General features: G+C 39.2%; 1 protein-coding gene across 2 annotated transcripts in view; it reads right to left on the bottom strand.

Annotated features, from left to right (window-relative positions):
• The window catches only part of MGA (MAX dimerization protein MGA), a 146,269-nt gene that overhangs the window by 102,281 nt on the left and 25,367 nt on the right, over positions 1-18,621 (bottom strand). The window lies entirely within an intron of this gene.

Below are 18,621 nucleotides of genomic sequence, written 5' to 3'. Positions count from 1 at the left end.
CAGCAGAGGGGGTCGCCATTTCCCCGCTCTGACCACGCCCCCACATACAGCGTCACAACCCAGCGACCTGGGAGTCCAAGGCGCCGCTTCTCACACTTAAATGGCACGAACAGACCAAAAATGGCGCAAGAAGATCTCAAAGCCCCAGAGCCTATAGATCTAAGCGATGAAGAAATAGCAAAACTCTCAGACGCACAGTTTAAAACACTGGTGATCAGGATCCTCACAGAACTGGTTGATTATAGCCACAAATTAGACAAATATATGAAGGCAAAACTAATTAAAATGAATGGAATTGCACAGGACACCAATAGCAATGAAAAGGAAACTAACTGGGACTCAAATCAATGGAGTGGACCAGAAGAAAGCAAATAATGGCCAAACAAAAGTCAAGAAGCAAGAATTCAAAGAAATGAGGAGAGTCTTAGGAACCTCCAGGACATCTTTAAACACTCCAACATCCGAATTATAGGGGTACCAGAAGGGGGAAAGGCACAGCCACCAGTGGAAAACTTCTTTGAACAAATAATAAAGGAGAATTTCCCCAATCTGGCAAAGGAAATAGACTTCCAGGAAATCCAGGAAGCTCAGAGAGTCCCAAAGAAGTTGGACCCAAGAAGGAACACACCAAGGCACATCATAATTACATTAGCCAAAATTAAAATGAAGGAGACAATCCTAGAAGCAGCAAGAGCTAAGGGGACAGTCACCTACAAAGGAGTCCCCATCAGACTGTCAGCTGATCTCTCAAAAGAGACCTTACAGGCAAGAAGGGGCTGGAAAGAGGTATTCCAAGTCATGAAATCCAAAGACCTACAACCAAGATTGCTCTATCCAGCAAAACTTTCATTTAGAATGGAAGGACAGATAAGGTGCTTCTCAGATAAGATCAAATTCAAGGAGTTCATCATCACCAAGCCCTTATTATATGAAATGTTAAAGGGACTTATCTAAGAAAAAAGAAGTTAAAGAAACATGAACAGTGAAAGGACAACAAACTCACAGTTATTAACAACCACACCTAAAACGAAAGCAAACTAAAAGGACAGCTAGATCAGGAGTGGAAACATAGAAATGAAGATCTCAAGGAGGGTTAGCAACAGGGGAGTGGGAGGAGGACAAGTGGGGGAGAAGGTACAGAAAATAAGTAGCACAGACAGTAGATAGAAAATAGAAGGGGGGGCAAGAATAGCATGGGAAATATAAAATCTAAAGGACTTGAGACACATGGTCATAAACTAAAGGGGGGGTAATGGTGGGGATGGGGGGTAGGGTAGAGGGGAATGAAAGGGGGAATAGAACAACTGTAACAGCATAACAATAAAAAATTAAAAAGAAGAACACTATGTTCTATTTCTTTTTTAATTATTCTAGATTTACTACTTACTAGGTTAAAAATCTTAATAAACATACTTTTCTTATAGGGAATGGAAGTTCATATTCACATAGATTTTTTTCACATAAAAGACCTAAGATTAGAAACTCAGAAGTCTAACAGCTCTTCAGACATTACACACATACACACACACAAATGATATGTCTTTCCTTAAATAAATAAGTGAAAACCAAACTACATAAACTCTTATCTCTGTCTTCTTTTTTTTAACTTTTTTTTTTACTTTTTTTCTTCTAAAGTGATATCAATCCTCACAAAAACAGTTTAACTAGTATGATTTAAAGGTTGTCAAAATGTCAACCAAAATGATTTCCCTCACAGAGCAGCTGCCATCAAGCACAATTCTCTCCCAATGGACTTACTCTTTTGGACTAGGGGAGAAGTTGGCAAACTATTACAGCATAGAGCCCAACTAAGGCCCTATGCCTGTTTTTGTGCACCCCATAAGCCAAGAATGGTTTTTATATTTTTAAATGGTTAAAAAAAAAACCAAGAGAAATATCTCATGATATAAAAGTTTCATACAATTCAATTTTGTGTCCACAAAAAAAAGCTTCATTGAAACACTGCCACACTTATTTATTTACATAATATCTATGGCTGCTTTTACAATGGCAGAACTCAGTATTTACAATAGGCCGTATGAGATACTCTAGCAGTTTTGCATTACTGCTCAGAGGACTTCAAAATACAGTGATACAGTTATAACTTGACAGCTTTTCCAGGACTACATATATCACCATAAATTTTATTTTTTATTGCCAGTGCATACCCTTCAAGTCAAAACAAGGAAAGAAGATAAAAGAGCTTTAAATGTCATACTTTTAAGATACAATGGAGGGTAGATAACCTTGTTATCAAATTGGATGGGAAACTATTATGTTTATTATGCAATGACACTACAGCTGTGCTGAAAGAATATACATCAACAAACTAAGCACTCATCACAATCAACCAGACTAAGCACTTTTCACAAAATTTCCAATTCACAGAAAAACAGTCAGAAAAATTAGAAAATTTAAGTACATTTCACTGCAGCTGAATTTCTTCACAAAAATAAAGAGGATACAACCACAGTAAGCTTCTGAATGGCTCATTTGCTAGCCAAGAAAAGAAACCCTTTATCAATGGTGAGTTAATTAAATCACATTTGACTGTAGCAGCTAAAGAAATGTGTGTAGAGAAAATAAATTTATTTAAAATTATATGCCTTTTGGCAGAGTATATGGAAGAGTTGAAGACAATGGTAACAATAGCAAAAAAAAACCCTATTTTATTTATCAATTTAAAATAGTTACAGTATCACCCTAAGTACTGAATCAGGCGGTAGGGCATCATCCTGCAAAGTGAAAGGTTGCAAGTTTGATTCCCAGTCAGGGCATATGCCTGCATTGCGGGTAAGTCACAGGGTGCAGGCCCATGCAAGAGGCTACCGACAGATTTTTCTCTCCCACATCAACATTTCTCTCCCTCTCTTTCGCTCTCCCTTCCCTTCTCTCTAAAAGTAAATAAATAAAACCTTAAAAAAAATAGAAGATGAACATCCTGATTTGCCCTATCACTAAAAGTTAGCAGCCTTAGCAGTAATAAAGTTCACTGCAATTTTATAGAGCTGAAATTTTTCCAGATGAGGAGAACCACCCTAACCACTTATTGAACAATGAAATTCTTTGGAAATTAGGATTTTCTACAGATTTGATAATGTCTACCAACGAATTTAATCAAAAATCGAAAAGCAAAACAGTGATTACACAAATAATTTATACTACACCAAAATCATTTCGGTGAATACTAACTAACATAGTTTGAATTACAATTAACATCAGGATGTCAAGATGCATACACTTCCTTTGCTGTCAAGAGCTAGTATGGCTAGTATGGCTCAGTGGATTGAATGCCAGACTGCAAACCAAAGGGTCACTGGTTAGATTCCCAGTCAGGGCACCTGCCTGAGTTGTGAGCAGGTCCCCAGTTGTGGGCATGCAAGAGGCAAGAGAAACATGGATGTTTCTCTTCCTCCCTTCCCCATTCTCTAAAAAGAAATACATAAAATTCTAAACAAGAGTTAAAGCCACACGAGAGATGTCCATTCCCAAAAATAAGAGAGAAATGCTGGTGATGATGTGGAGAAAAGGGAATCTTTGTGCACTACTGGTGAAATTATAAACTGGTACAACTGGTGTGGCTCAGTGGATTGAGTGCTGGCCTGCAAACTGAAAGGTCGCAGGTTCAATTCCCAGTTAGGGCACATGCCTAGATTGCAGGCCAGGTCCCCAGTTGGGGGCATGTGAGAGGCAATCAATTGATGTATCTCTCTCATTTTGATGTATCTCTCCCTCTCTTTCTCCCTCCCTTCCTCTCTCTTTAAATAAAATCTTTTACAAAAATAAATAACTTGGTACAGCCATTATAGAAACAGTATAGACGTCCTCAAAATTTTTTAAATGGAACAACCATATGATCCAACAATTCCACTCTGAGTACAGTAGAGCCTTGAATAACATGGTTTCTTTCACCATTAATTCACTATAACACTGGTGAGATGCCATAAAAACTTACTCTTGTTTATGTTCATTAGCCTATAGTAAAATTATCAGTTTGCTTAGTCTCAGAACCTATTGGTGATATTAAGTGAGGACTTACTGTACCTACATAACACCCTGTTTTGCCTCTGGGCTCACAAAACCTAAAATATTTATTATCTTGCCCTCTACAGAAAAAGTCTGCCAACCCCTGGGTTAAAACATTATCTCTTAACTGACTAGCTAAACAATCCTGGACATCAATTAACTTCTCTAGCTCTTCAATCTCGCTCATTTATAAAATGTGCGAGATTGAAGAAAATCTCTGTGGTACCTTCCAACTCTTGTATTCCAGTAATAATAATACTTTTATATTAATTTTGTATGATACTATTTTGAATGGAAGTTTAGGCCAGTTTATAAAGTATGAAAAAATGTCCTACTATGCAAAGGATGAGGAAATACTTTATTAAAAGATCAACAAATGCCACTGGGACAACAAGATATACACAAGCAAAGGAATAAGATGGACCCTTATCTTACATCATACACAAAAATTAACTCAAAATTTTGATCAATAGCCTAAATGTAAGCACTAAAATTATAATACTTTTAGAAGAAAATATTCAGGAAATTGTCACAATTTTCAATTTTGTCAATGCAAGCAACAAAAGAAAAAGAGATAAACAGGACTCCAAAATTAAAAACTCTGTATATCAAAAGACCCTATCAATATAGAGAAAGACAACCCTCAGAATGGGAGAAATATTTGCAAATCACATATATAACAGTGAACTAATATCTAGTATGTATGTATGTATATATATAAAGAACTCTTACAGCTCAACAACAAAAAACAAAGAAGTCAATTCAAAAATGAGCAAAGGACTTGAACAGACATTTCACCAAAAATGATACCCAAAAGGCCAATAAAGGCACATGGAAAGATGATCAAAGTCAATGATTTAGTAAGGACAAATCAAACCCACAATGAGATGCCATTTCACTCATACTAAGAGAGCTATAGTAATAAAAGATAAATAACAAGTGTTGACAAGAATATGGAAAAACTGAAACTCACACTCTGTTGGTAGAAATAAACAATGGTACAGGTGCTTTGGAAAAACATTTTGTCAGTTCCTCGCAAAGTTAAACAGAGTTACCATATGACCCAGTAATTCCACTACTAGGTATACTCCTCAAAAATGAAAACATATGTTCACCAAAAAATGTACATGTACATTCACACCAGCATTATTCATATTAACCAAAAAGGGAATATGAGCCCCAGCTGCTGTGGCTCCGCTGTCTGGAGTGTCATCTTATAACCAAAAGTTTAATAGGCATGTGCTAGAAACTGGCACATACCTATGGTGTCAGTTCAAGCCTCAATCTCCAGTCCCCAACCCCCAATCCAGACACCTACAGGAGGCAACCAATCAATGCTTCTCTCTCACATCAATGTTTCTCTCACACAGATGTTTCTCTCTCTCTTTTCCTCTCTCTCTAAAAAGCAATGAAAAAAGCGTCACTGGATGAGGATAAAAAATAAAATTACAAAAACAAAAATGGAAAACAACCCAAATATATCCATCAACTAGAGAAAAATAAACGAGCCCTGGCTGGTGTTGCTCAGTGGACTGAGCACAGGCCTGCAAACCCAAGGATCACAGTTCGATTCCCAGTCAGGGCACATGCCTGGGTTGCAGGCCAGTTCCCAGCAGAGAATGCACGAGAGGCAACTGTACAGTGATATTTCACTCCCTCTCTCCTTCCCTTCCCCTCTAAAGATAAATAAATAAAATATTTTTTTAAAAAAGAAAAAAACAAATATGGTATATCCATACACTGGAATATTATTCAGCCATAAGAAGAAATGAAGCACTGATACATGCTACAACACGGATAAACCTTGAAAACATTATAAGTAAAAGTCAGTCACAAAAGACCTCATATTGTATGAATCCATAGATCAACAAAGTAGAATGATGATTGCCTAAGGCTGTGAAGATTGGGGGTAAATGAGGCGTGACTGCTAATAGTTATAAGGTTTATTTTGGGAATGCAATTTTCTAAAAATGATTCTGGGGATGTTGCACAACTGTAAATATACTCATGAATTTTATGGTGTAAGTATTACATCTCAAAACTTATTTTTTAAATCACAAGGGAAAGTTTTATGAATAAATGTTGAACGACAGCATCTAATGTCACGAAATTAAGGTTTGAATGATCGACAACTTTATCTCAACTACAAAAAAAATTGTATCACTTCTCTGGACTAAACTTTACTCATTTGTATATTCTCATAGTGATTTTAAAGCCAATGAGAACTTCAACACAATTAAACAATGAACACCAAATATCAACTAAACTCCTTAACTTATCATAAAAAAGACCTCGATACTCTGGATTCAGCTTTCTTTCTCACTACTGTTGTAGTAGACAAATATGCTCCCCAATTTTTGTATCTGGACCTTTTGCATTTACAATTGCCACTGCTCTAGCAACTTCTCCCTGTCTTTGTATTCCATAAATTCATCAACATCATTCTCCCTAATCTCCTCTATTGAAATCCTTCTTATTTTTAAAAGTCTAGTGTTATCAGGAGCCTGTCTTGATGTCCTTGCTGGGTAAACATTGGCCTTCTTCTAAATGCTGAAAGATTCTGTATGTACTTCTCTTACGGTGCATATGGCAATCTAGTTCTCACCGCACTAGACAGATTAGTCAACACACTCATAATTCTCCTCAAGGTTAAAGCTATACTAACAGTGCCTCGCATGTTAAAGAGCAGTGCAATGGTCTCTTATTATTTCCTAATCTCCATGCAAGTACCAAATAGTCCTGGCCATTCAGTTTAGCTAATTAGCTACAGGGAAGCACCTGACCAAAAGTTCACCAGTCCTACAGACTAGCCATCAGCCTATGAGAAAAAAGCTTGCTGAAGAGCTTAGCCCAGACTTGACTGGTGTGGCTCGGCAGGTTGGGCATCATCCATTTTATTTTTAAAAAAAAAAAATTTTTTTTAAACAGCTTAGCCCAATAAGAATGACAGATTCTCTCTTGGATGTAACAAATGCACTCTCTTACTCTTGCAACTGGATAGGAAGTGGGAAAGCAATAACAGAAACTAAAACATTGCCAGAGAACAGGTCATACAAGATAGCACAAACCATACCTGAGATGAAACCATGAAGTAATAGAAAGCATATACAAAGAAAAGGATGGAGTCAAGGGTTGGGTAAGACAAGAATGGTATAGCCAGTGACGAAAAAAGACATTAAGAGACCCCACTGTAGGGGGAGAATGACAAATGCTCGTGTTAAAAAGAATCTAAGAAAACAGTCTCTACAGCTTCAGTGGATCCTTCCAGTTCCTTAACTACATCCCAGTCTTTCTGAGGCCTGGATCCATACCTGTTCATTCCGGATTAATGTAGGATTTCAAGCTTGCTTTTTTACCAAGTGGACCTATACAATGAGCATCCTATTCTTAAAGAAACCCAGGCATCTCCTTTTTACCTATGACAGAAAGAAGCATAGCATATACTAATAACCCTTCTAGGTAGTCACCTCCTTGAAAGCAAAGTGCATTTATTCAATTTAGGATTGCCGGAAGTACCTGGAATTGTGTCTTTCACAAAGCTCAGTACTCACTGCATTTGCTGTGGAAATACTAAATGAACAAAATATTAAATATCCAGATTGTTCTAAGACAGAAGCAATCTAAATACAAAGGAAAATTCAGAGACATAAAACCATTCCTCTGTAAATAAACAGGTCTAAAACAGTGGGAGAGATACTGATCCTAATCTATATCTAGGATCCATGTCTAGTGACCTAGACATAAGTCAATCGGGGCATTACATTCCCCTGGCTATAACTGGATCAAAGACGAACACATGGTTCTTCTAGTCAATGACAACCAGACTCAGCTGGTTTTGTTTGAGTTGTTGCATGAAGAGTTCTTTCTACTCCACTTACACTGGAAGAATAGCAATTATAGCTATTTCAGCAACCTTGCTGCTATATGAAACCTAAAGATCAAATCAGCACACAGTGGAAAGAAAGCAACTAGGTCCCAGTGACATCATTTAAACTACAAAAGCCTTGCTTCAAGCCATTGTTTCCCCTGGATGTTTCAGTAACATAAGACAAGATATTCTTTTAAGCCAATTTGGGTAGGGTTTTCTGTCACTTGCAGCCAAGACTCTTGATATACATAGAAACTCCCCCCAAATCCATACTTCTAAATAAAAAAATTACCCCACATCCCAATAGCCCCACACAATAATTATTTGTTTCCCTCTAGTTTATATACACAGGTCATTCCATTTTAAACTGATAATCACTCTATTCTAAAATGATCTTTGTCACCACATCCCCCCAACAGAGGCTTGTAGTCCTTCTGCAAAGCATCATGAGTATCCTTGGACACAACCAGCCCTTGACCCCATTCCTGGTTGGAGCCCTTACCCAACAAGGGACTTCACCTCTGCTGAGCACATCGAGCTCTTGCCCAGAATATAGCCTTTAACTTTATAAAAAGCTTTTACCACCTCTGTAAGATCAAGTCAATACAATCTGGGATTTTAAACCAGTTTTGGTACCAAAATAACTTATGTCAAAGTTCAGACAATTGAGCCCAATCAATAACTTCCAGCATACAAAAGCAATAATATGCCCACAATGACCTACCTACCTTCCTTGTCTAAATGTCCTCACCTCTGGTTTCTTCCATAGTGTCACTGCCCAAATCTTTTTCCTTATGCCCAGGAGAATAATCATTCTCTTGTTACCAAACCCCAGGCTTCCTCAATCTTTTTTAACACTCTTCTTTCCACTTGTTTACCTTAACTTAAAATCTGGCTCTCCCCTTACAGATTTCCTCACAGTTCTCTTTACTGCAATCCATACCCCAACAGTGCCAGGAGTGATTGGCCATCACTTGTCTTTCTACTGCAGGCTTGCAGATCATAATCATCCTCCTTCATGGCCGCACCTTGCAGATGTATCTTCTCATCACTAGCACCTTTTGATCCTTTAGTTGTACCTCTTCATTCACAGAAGACCTAAGACAGCCTACTTCAGTCTTCTCTACTAAATCTCCTATTACAATGCTGGGGAATTTCAATGTCCATGAAAGAGGATCCATCCAATTACTGCACATAAAAATTCATAGTTCCAAAGATTTTTAGCTCAATTCTATTTTAGGCACCTATTCTTTTTTTTTTTTTTATTGATTATGCCATTACATTTGCTCTATTCCCCCCTCCCTTCCCCTCTACCCTGCATACCCCTCCCCCACCATTTCCCCCTTTAGTTCATGAACATGTGTCTCAAATTCTTTAGATTCTGTATTTCCCCTACTATTCTTACCCTCCCCCCTATCTATTTTCTATCTACTGTCTATACTACTTATTTTCTGTACCTTCTCCCCCCTTCCCCTCCTCCCACTCCCCTGTTGCTACCCCTCCCTGTGATCTTCATTTCTATGGTTCTGCTCCTGATCTAGCTGTCCTCTTAGTTTGCTTTTGTTTTAGGTGTGGTTCTTAATAACTGTGAGTTTGCTGTCCTTTCACTGTTCATCTTTTTTATCTTCTTTTTCTTAGGTAAGTCCCTTTAACATTTCATATAGTAAGGGCTTGGTGATGATGAACTCCTTGAGTTTGGTCTTATCTGAGAAGCACTTTATCTGTCCTTCCATTCTAAATGAAAGTTTTGCTGGGTAGAGCAATCTTGGTTGTAGATCTTTGGTTTTCATGACTTGGAATACCTCTGTCCAGCCCCTTCTTGCCTGTAAGGTCTCTTTTGAGAAATCAGCTGACAGTCTGATGGGAACTCCTTTGTAGGTGACTGTCCCCTTAGCTCTTGCTGCTTCTAGGATTCTCTCCTTCATTTTAATCTTGGCTAATGTAATTATGATGTGCCTTGGTGTGTTCCTTCTTGGGTCTAACTTCTTTGGGACTCTCTGAGCTTCCTGGATTTCTCGGAAGTCTATTTCCTTTGCCATCTTGGGGAAATTCTCCTTTATTATTTGTTCAAATAATTTTTCAACTGGTGGTTGTGCCTTTCCCCCCTTCTGGTACCCCTATAATTCGGATGTTGGAACGTTTAAAGATGTCCTGGAGGTTCCTAAGCTTCTCCTCATTTTTCTGAATTCTTATTTCTTCATTCCTTTCTGTTTGATCATTTTTTTCTTCTGTCTGGTCCTCTCCCTTGATTTGAGTCCCAATTTTCTTTCCATTACTATTGGTATCTTTTGTATCAGCATTCATTTCAATTAATTTAGCTTCCATATGTTTCTCTAATTTGTGACTAAAATCCACCAGTTCTGTAAGGATCTTTATAACCAGTGTTTTGAACTGTGCATCTGAAAGACTGGCTATTTCTTCATCACTTAGGTCTATCGGTTCTGGGGCTCTGAGTTGTTCTAGAGCCATTTTTGGTTTATTCGTGCTGTTTAGTGAGCGGAGCGAAGCCTTAGTTGTTTACCAGGACGGGGCGACCCAGGTCGCTGGTTTGTGACGCTGTGTGTGGGGGCGGGGTCAGAGAGGGAGCGATGGCGTTCCTCTCCGCTAGCCCAGCGCATCCAGTCACTCAAACTCGAGGCTTGCTTATCCGATCCTAATTTTGCGAGCCTGCTGCACCGCGCGGGTTTCCCTTCTCACTGGTTTCTCCGCACGTAAATGCGCGCGACTGAGCGACCCACCGCGCCTATTCCCTGTGCGCTCCGGCAGCCAGCTCGCTGGCGATCAGCCCTCGGTTGCCTGCGCGCCCCGCGCACCGCCCCGGGAATTTTTTCTTGCTAACCTGCTCCGCTTCTGGCCTCGCTCCTCGTACCGGTCCAGCCAAGTATCTAGTTGTCCTTTGGACTCCGTATTGTCGATTTTCCGTGTGGCTTGGTTGTGACTGCTGTTAAAAATAGTTGTTCTTAGATTTGGTTGTGCACAGAGGCGAGGTGGACCCTCCACCTACTTCTCCATCTTGGCAGAAGTCCTTAGGCACCTATTCTTCAGTTCTTTATTCTAGATCTTGTCATCATTTGAAAGTGCTTCTCCTTAATTATGCCAATAATTCACAAAAATCTTATTCCGCCCTGGCTACACAGCTCAGTTACTTTGAGTGTCATTCGGATAAGCTAGGTCACAGGTTCAATGCCCAGTCAGGACAACCAATGAATGCATAAATAAGTGGAACTAACTGATATTTCTCTCCCTCTCTCCTTCTCTCTCTCCCTCTCCCTTTCTCCTTCCCTCCCTCCCTTCTTCTCTTTCTGAAATCAATAAATAAAAATTTTCAAAAAATCTTATTCTGCCCATACTTACTCTATGACTTACAGAGACCTGCTGTCCCTCAAATCCTCTGGTTCCCCCAACCCAGATCCTATGTTTGGACATCTAAATCTCTTAGCAGCAACTTCAGATTTGCACCCCTTCCTCTGAACCTGACCACAAAGCAATAGCTCCAGGTCAATACTGTTTCCATGAACTGAGCTACTCTGAAGAAAAACCACCCTAGATACACTGAGACCACTATAAAGTCTTCAACCTTAGTCCTTTCAAATGAACTTGATAAATTCCCTCTCTTCTATTCCCCTCAACAACTCTTTTAATCATTTTCTCAACTCAAGTCCTACAGTCTTCCCCTGCCCAGGCCCTTCACTCTCAACCAACAACCTTGCTTCTGATCATATAGAGAAATAAGTTAGCAGGCATGGTCTTCCTCTACTGCCATATCCCTTCAAAAAAACCTTATCTATATGCATGCCTCTCCTTACGTATTTTTATTTCAGACCTAGAAAATGAGGTGTCCCTCCTCCTGTTCAAAACCAATCCATCCACCCATACTCCTGACTCATACAGTGACTCCCACCCCCTTCCCACCTATCTCAACGCCTTGCTCTATTGGCTATACAGTATCTTGAATCTTCAATCTCTCCTCTCTTGTTAGTACCTTTCCCCTCAGACCATATACAAGGTCAAATCTTGTCTTAAAAAGAAAGTCCTTCCTGGCTTTCTCAGCTAAACTCCTCAAAGCAGTTATTTTCTTTTCCTCTCCTTCCCTCTTTCCCTTTCCTATTTACCTTTTTCTTCTTCCCTCACCCTCTTTCACATTTATCATCTCCTTCCCCCAACTCTCCCTCTCTTCTTTCCCCTCTTTCCTCTTCTCACTCACTCTCATCTTGTATTTCCCCTCTCACTCAATTCCCTCCCCCTCTCCTCTCTCTCTACCCTCCTTTCCCTCCTTTATCATTTGCCATTTACTCTTTCACCAGCTATAAGCGAAATTCAACCCTTAACCTGCTACTAAAACTGTTCTTAGGGTAATAACTTCTTTCATTTTTTTCTTAGGTTCACCCAAGGACATCTTTTCATTGCTTTTTTTTTTTTAAGATTTTATTTATTTATGTTTAGGGAGGGAGAGAGGGAGAGAAACATCAATGTGTGGTTGCCTCTCATATCCCCTACTGGGAACTCAGCCCACAAACCAAGCATGTACCCCAGACCAGGAATCCAACCAGTGACCCTTTGGTTTGCAGGCTGGCACTCAATCCACTGAGGCTCACCCGACAGGGCTTTTTTCATTGCTTTTAGGGAGAGAGAAAGAAGGAGAGGATGAGACACAGGGAAATATGGATGCAAGAGAGATTGTCTCCCACACAGACTGAAGCAGGGACATCACGTGCCCAGACCAGAGAGCAAACTCACAACCCACATATGTGCCTTTCCAGGAATCAAACACGCTACTCTTTGGCTATAGGACTACATTCCAAACATTGACCCACACTGGCCAGGCCCACTGTGACTTTTTTTTTTAATATTTTATTTATTTCTTTTTAGAGAGAGGAGAAGGGAAGGGAAAAGAGAGGGAGAGAAATACTGGCCCACAACCCAGACATGTGCCCCGACTGGAAATCAGACCTGCGACCTTTTGGTTTGTAGGCCAGCACTCAATCCACTGAGCACACCAACAAGAGCCACAATGACTTTTAATCACCAAATCAAATTAACATTTTGCCTGTCTTTATTTTTCCATACCAAAGTATACTATATTTGATACTGTTACTACATTTGACAATTACTATCTCCCTCTGAAAAATCTCCAATCATTAGCATATTGGCTGGCACACAGCAGACACTCAAATATTCTGGGGTGGGGGGCAAAGTAGATTTACAGTTGTTCATACATAAAATAATACAATAATTAATAAATAATAATACAAGAATAAACTGTGTTTTGTGTACTCACAACTGTAAACCTACTTTTGCCCTATTCTGTATTTGAATAAATGAAAAAAGGTACAAATATAATTTCTCTGTCTGGAGGACAAGTAAGAGTCACTATCCCAGGAAATGTTCATGGATAACTACAACATCAAGAGCCAAATTAGACTAACCAAGTATCAGTACTGGAACAATCAAGTCAATTACATGATTTTCTCCAGGCATCCTTAGCACCTGGAAATCATAAACAGAAACCCAGAACTTGTAACAAGGACAAAGTAATGGAAATACTAAAGGAATCTATAGTACAAGAAAAGCACTGAACAACATTTAAAAATTTTTTGAACAATAAAGAAAAAAGAAAAGCACAATGCACACCTGTTCTTTAAAATAAAAACCATGTGATCGACTCCCTGAATGTAAGTATGATAAAAACCATACCTACATGTTATAAGGACACATATGAAGTAGAAAAGAGCTAAGCATAAATCAGTCTGAGGCACCAAATATGATACACTTAAGAGTTCATAAATAAAATTTAGTTTTTCCAAAGTTATGAGAAGTGACTAGCAGAAGACATAGATGAGAGTGCAGAATACCTGCCATCTTGTGCCAAATTTAAACCACTGAAAATTCAGTTTCCTCTTTTTCTAGGCAGATTTCTTCCCACGAATTTTCCCTTCATTATTCCCACCATCAACGTTTTAAATTATTTCAGGTGCTAATGTCAGCAATGGTACTTATACTCCCGAGTAGTAAAAAAAAAAAAACAAAAAACCTTTCTCGAAACAAAATACAGACTCAGATTTAAGACTACCAAACATTATGGTCTTAACACACTAAAAGCCTGTGCAGCTTCTTGCAGTTTGGAGTATTTTCACTTAGTAAGCTTTACATATTCTATACAAAGCAAATGACTTTCTCAAACATTGACTGTGAACAATAGTCTATAGATATGTATAGCACTTTAAGTTTTTAAATCATTTTAACACATATTTTATTTATGAAACATTTTTAACTCACATCAAGTCAATGAAACAAGCAAGGTAAGCATTCTTTTTTTTTATAGTCTTTAGAGAAGGAAAGAGAGGGAGAGAAACACCAATGTGAGAAAGAAACATTGATCAGTTGCCTTTTGCAGGTGCCCCAACCACAGACTAAACCCCACAAAGTAGGCATGTGCCCTGAGAGGGAGACCTTTCCTTTTGCAGGATAACACCCAACCAATCTAGCCACACCAGTCAGGGCAGCATTAATTTAGTGAAAAAACTAAAGCCTAAACTGTTCACTGATTATAAATCACATAGCTAAAAAGCGTCCATCAAGCACAATCAGCTCCAAATGTTCTCTTATTTCTCCTACTCCCATGTACTCAACCATTCTTTTTATTTTTATTTTTGGCTTTTATTTTTTTAAATATATTTTATTAATTATGCCATTACAGTTGTTCTATTTCCCCCTTCATTCCCCTCCTCCCTGCACACCCCCTCCCCCACCATTCCCCCCTTTAGTTCATGACCACCTGTCTCAAGTTCTTTAGATTCTATATTTCCCATACTATTCTTGCCCTCCCCCTATCTATTTTCTACCTACCATCTATGCTACTTATTTTCTGTACCTTCTCCCCCCTTCTCCTTCTCTCACTCCCCTGTTGCTAACCCTCCTTGAGATCTTCATTTTTATGGTTCTGTTCCTGATCTAGCTGTCCTCTTAGTTTGCTTTTGTTTTAGGTGTGATCATTGATAACTGTGAGTTTGCTGTCCTTTCACTGTTCATCTTTTTTATCTTCTTTTTCTTAGGTAAGTCCCTTTAACATTTCATATAATAAGGGCTTAGCAGTGATGAACTTCTTGAATTTGATCTTACTGAGAAGCACTTTATCTGCCTTTCCATTCTAAATGAAAGCTTTGCTGTATAGAGCAATCTTGGATGTAGGACTTTGGATTTCATGACTTGGAATACTTCTTTCCAGCCCCTTCTTGCCTGTAAGGTCTCTTTTGAGAAATCAGCTGACAGTCTGATGGGAACTCCTTTGTAGATGACTGTCCCCTTATCTCTTGCTGCTTCTAGGATTCTCTCCTTCATTTGAACCTTGGCTAATATAATGATGATGTGCCTTGGTGTGTTCCTTCTTGGGTCCAACTTCTTTGGGACTCTCTGAGCTTCCTGGATTTCCTGGAAGTCTATTGCCTTTGCCAGATTGGGGAAATTTTCCTTTATTATTTGTTCAAATAAGTGTTCCACTTGCTGTTGTTCCTCTTCCCCTTCCGGTACCCCTATAATTCGGATGTTGGAATGTTTAAAGATGTCCTGGAGGTTCCTAAGCCTCTCCTCGTTTTTTGAATTCTTGTTTCTTCATTGTTTTCTGGTTGAACATTTTTTTCTTCCTTCTGGTCCACACCATTGATTGGAGTCCTAGTTTCCTTTCCATCACTATTTGTTTCCTGTGTATTTCCCTTCATTTCAATTAGTTTAGCCTTCATATGTTCCTCTAATTTGTGACTAAAATCACCCAGTTCTGTGAGCAGCCTGATCACCAGTGTTTTGAACTGTGCATCTGAAAGTTTAGCTATTTCTTGGTCGCTTAGAGTTATTGGCTATGGCGCTTTGAGTTCTTCTTGAACAAATGTTTTGGTCTGTTCATACCTGTTACATTTGAGGGGCGGGGCCTTAAGTGTTCACCAGGACGGGGCCACCCAGGTTGCTGAGTTATGACACTGTATATGGGGGCGAGGTCCAAGGGAGGCAATAGCAGTTCCCTCTGCTGCTTCCTGCTGCTGGGGCCTGCGCAGTCCATCTCACTGCTCGCTCCTTTGCTGGTTTATCTGAGCACAAATGTGTGACCGCAGTCAGCCTGCCACCCTGCGCCCTCAGTGGGTCCACCCTGCTACTCCACACCTGAGATCTGCCCACAACTGCCTGCGCGCCTGGGTCTCACACCTGGGTGGGGTAGGAAAGATCCACCAAACCGACCCAGGTATCTCTCCTTTCTAAAATTAATCCCCACCCAGACTGTTAAGCCTAGAACCCTTAACCTGCTACAGAACCTTCAATTAACTCCTTTTACAACCCATAATACCTCCCTACCCCCTAACTACATCTCCTCATTCTATTAATATGCTCAACTCTTGCCTTAAAAAAAATTTTTTTTTTTGCCCTCAACTCTGCCATCCAATCACCAAGCTGTGACCCGTTTTTTCCCCATTCTTTCCATGCTGAACTCTTCAAGACTACAACTCAGGCACTTATATTGCACTTTCAACTCTCCACTAAAATGTTCCTTATTATTAAACGTCACCAATGAAAGAAATCCCTAGTGGTCAAATCCAATAATCACCCTTCAGTTCTTATCCTTGTTTACAGTCATTGTCCTATGGTATTTGACACTACTGACAACTCAACCCTTCCTAAAACTTTCTTCAATGGGCTCTGCTATGTCCCTCTCTCCTTATTCTCCTACTACTTTCTTCTTAGTCTCCTTTACCTAATTCTCATCTTTTGCAAATTACCTACATGTTGGTCCTCTGCAGTTCTTTCTCCTTTTCTCTCTTAAGCTACACACCTTCCCTGAACACTCCTGTGCTGTTACCAACCATGTGCCAATGATTTCCTAAACTCTATGGTCTCTACACACCTTTTCATTCTTTTAAGAAGCTAAAACAAAAGTATTTTTCAAATCTCTAGGCAAGAAGGAAAAGAGGAAGATAGGACCATTTTCTAACCTTAGAAATAAAGAAATCACAATGAAAACACACACTTGACTGTATAATTTCTGGGGAGGGAGGTAGAGAGAGAGAGACAGTAAAGGAGGCAGAAAAAGAAGGAAACACTAATGTTAAGAAAACATCGACCAGCAGCCTCTTGTATTGGGTTGGCCAAAAACTCCATTAAGTTTTTTCCATAGAATAAAAGGCACATTTTTCATTTTCACCAATAACTTTATTGATTTGGATATTGTGAGTATGTTGACAATCTCCCACTATTATTGGCTTCTAGTGGGTAGAGGCCAAGGGTGTTGGTAAACATCTTTCAATACACAAGACAGCCCCATAGAAAGAAATTACTTGGCCAGAATGTCAACAGTACCAAGAAATTTCACAAACTACTTTTGACACATTCGATCAGTCACAGCACCTTCTCCACACACTAATCTTTTTTTTGCATTTCAGTTGCATTTTTACCTTTCTTAAAATAATAAAGTATGATACACTGAAAACGTTGTATGTCTTCCTCCATCTTCAATATTAAAATGACTGCATAAAAATTCAACAATTTTGATAACTTTTTAATAAATGCATGCTAATATGACAACTGTCCCATACAATCTAACAAAGTTGTTTCAAATAAAGTTAAAGACAACTAACCATGACCAGAGCCATGCTTAACAGACTTTTTGACCAACCCAATACAGTCCCCAATCCCCCACTGGGGACCGAACCCACAACCCAAGCATGTGCCCTGACAGGAAATCGAACCCTTGACCTTTTGGTTTGCAGGACAACACCCAAACCAAGCCACACATACCAGCCAGGGCGACTGCATAAAAATTTTATTATTTTTTTAAGATTTTATTTATTTTTAGGCAGAGGGGAAGGGAAGGAGAAAGAGAGGGAAAGAAACATCAATGTGTGGTTGCTTTTCACGCCCCCCCCTCCTGACTGAGAATCAAACTGGCAACTCTTTGGTTCACAGGCCAGTGATCAATCCACTGAGCCACACCAGCCAGGGTTGCATAAAAATTTTAAAGATCTCTAAACTAAGACAACATGGGAAATAAAGGAAATACGTGCATATATATATTAATTACACATCCCCATAAAAACATAACTTGATAAATGGGAATATCAGGAAATTTACAAAAGAAGAAAGTGAATTATTTTTTTAAACCATTAAAAATGTTCACCACCACTAGCAGTTAAGTAAGTTCAATTCAGGTCTATTAATTATTTTTTTATAATTGAGGCAATCCATATAGTTTTTGTAAAATTTATTTTTATTTTTTATTGTTTAAAGATTTTATTTATTTATCTTTAGAGGGGAAGGGAAAGAGAAAGGGAGAGAAATATCAATGTATGGTTGCCTCTCATGTGTCCCCTGCTAGGAACTGGCCCGCAACCCAGGCATGTGCCCTGACTGGGAATCAAACCACGATCCTCTGGTTCGAAGGCCTGCACTCAATCCACTGAGCTATACCAGCCAGGGCAGTTTTTGCAAAATTTTTAAAGCTGTCCTGAGGCCCTCCAAATTAAAAACTAACATTCTAGACATATTTCTATTCATGTTCTAAGGTTGCATTTGCGTGTGTGTTTGGTTTTATATTCTCATCCATGCTGACTAGCTCTAGATTTTTTTTTACCCCTGCTTTTAGAGAGAAAGGATAAGGAGAGAGAGAAACATCAACTGGTTACCCTCCATACACACGTGAACCACACCTGGAGCACCGAACCTGCAACCTAGGTATGTATCCTCACTGG

The sequence above is a fragment of the Artibeus jamaicensis genome, unplaced genomic scaffold (genome assembly GCF_021234435.1).
Source record: "Artibeus jamaicensis isolate MK-2021 breed Jamaican fruit bat unplaced genomic scaffold, CSHL_Jam_final contig_1132, whole genome shotgun sequence".
Lineage (NCBI taxonomy): Eukaryota > Metazoa > Chordata > Mammalia > Chiroptera > Phyllostomidae > Artibeus > Artibeus jamaicensis.
The sequence above is the reverse complement of the archived record's forward strand: the minus strand, read 5'-3'. Positions and strand labels throughout refer to the sequence as shown.